This window comes from Rousettus aegyptiacus, unplaced genomic scaffold (assembly GCF_014176215.1).
Source record: "Rousettus aegyptiacus isolate mRouAeg1 unplaced genomic scaffold, mRouAeg1.p scaffold_m13_p_1, whole genome shotgun sequence".
Classification (NCBI taxonomy): Eukaryota; Metazoa; Chordata; class Mammalia; order Chiroptera; family Pteropodidae; genus Rousettus; species Rousettus aegyptiacus.
In genome coordinates, this window is record NW_023416284.1 from 80,369,004 (window position 1) to 80,371,019 (window position 2,016).

A 2,016-nucleotide genomic window follows, 5' to 3' on the forward strand; every position below is an offset into this window, starting at 1 on the left:
TAAAAAAAACTACAATACTGATCTTGATTTTCTTCTGAATTTATAAAAAGTTTCACAGATTTCTGCATATAAAATTTAGACATTTTAAGTAACAGTCTTGTTTTAGAATAAAGATGATTAAAGACGAGTTTTACATGTGTTCTTTGGTTGTCAGCTAGTTGACTTTTCAGGTGATGGTCATAAGACTGCCGCCCACCCACACAGGTGTTGAGAGTTTAGGTTCCCAGTAATTGTAAGGACTACATATTCTGACCATGTAAACATTTTTAAGCAAGCAGAGATGGCCTTCGATTTAACTTCCTAGTCTGTTTTATCAGTAAGCTTTCCTTTTCAAGATGTTACTGTAAGTGATAGATCTGAATTATGTGTTTTTTATAAAAAAAGTAACTTCTGATTAGAGGCTGTACAAAATGTAGATTTAGTCTTTGTAACTATGTAATGTTTTTAGTCTTTTCTGTTGAAAGGAAAAAAATGAATCAGAATATTTAATTAGGACAGTTGAGAACCAACATTTAAATTTCTTCTTTGCAGTGCTTGAATGTTTATTATTAAATTTTAAGATTCATCCAAAATCTGAAAAGAAATATAAAAATTGTTAAAGCAGTTTTTGTGGTAAGGTGGTGGATTTTTTCCTCTTTAAAATGTAATGTGCATATATTTTATAACAGAAGAAATAAAATGTAAAGGTTAAATTTACCTGAGCTTCCTACAATGAGTATGGTAATCACTGTGCTTATGAGCGAGCAGCTTTTCTGTACCCCAAAACGAAAATGAGCCCATTTTTAAAACTTGAGTGTACTGTCACTCTACACATTCAAAGCAAGTCAAGATAGATTATTGCTGGAAAACACTTGAAATTATGTTTCCTTTAAAGGAACCTAAGCTTCCCATTTGTTACTTTTAAAAATTATAAAGCCACCTGCATCTACAGATGGGTTTGTGCCAGGCACTGTGCTAAGTGCTGCCTTTCCTGCCCCACCCTTTGCCTTCCAGTCCCTCTGCACGCAATGGCAGATGAGCCCAGTCCTGCCCTTGCCTGGCTGGAAACCCTCTGCCCCCAGTTGCATTTAGGTAAACATGGAGGGCCACTGTTGCCCGAGGCCCTCCAGGATCTGGTCCTTACCTGCCTCTTTACCTTCTGCTTCCCTCCTGCCCCAACCTTGGCAGTGAATGCCTCTGCCCAGGTCTCAGCCCCAACTCAGCCCCTTCCCTGACCACCTTACCTCATTGAAGGCAAGCACCAGCATCACACCCCCCTGTCTATTGTCCTTCCATTACCTGTCACATTCTTGAAATGTAAGCTTCATGACAGCAAAATTTTGTCTTGATTCTGTTATCAGATCACCAAGTCTAAAAATAATGCATGGCACATGGTAAATGTTTAATAAAAATGATTTATGTATCACAATCGTACAGTGAAATAGATAAATCCCATTTTGCAAATGGGGAAATTGAACACTCAGGTTAAATAACTTACTAAATATCGCTCAACTATTAAAAGGCAAAGCTGAGACTGGAACACAGCTTCACATGATTCTACTGCTTCCCTTAAAATAGGGAAGTTCTCTAGGTGGCCCCCTGGTCACCATTCACTGAAAACTCCAGAGAAAATACTAGGTTGAATTGTCATGCTTTGGATTCACATATGCCAAGTCTCCTATATGCACATATACACAAAACTTTCAGGCTCATGGCTGCATCTTGAGGATTCTAGTGAAGGATGAGAGGTTGAAATGGCCTCTTAGTTACACATTGCAGCTCTTACTGGGAAGCGTTTACCAAAACAAAACTAAGGAAACGGGCCAGCAAGTGCCCAGGAGCTGCTGTAATTGTGATTCCTGTGAAATCCCTTAGGTGAGTTCTAGAAAAGGAAGTGAAACAATAGGGAGAACACAGCCGGAGTTTCGGAATGGAAAGTTAGTTCCTGAATTATGAGTGAATTGTAACCGTAAATATTTTTTCCCTTAAACGCATGACAAGCTTAGTGAATTATACCAAAATGAAACAACTAAATAA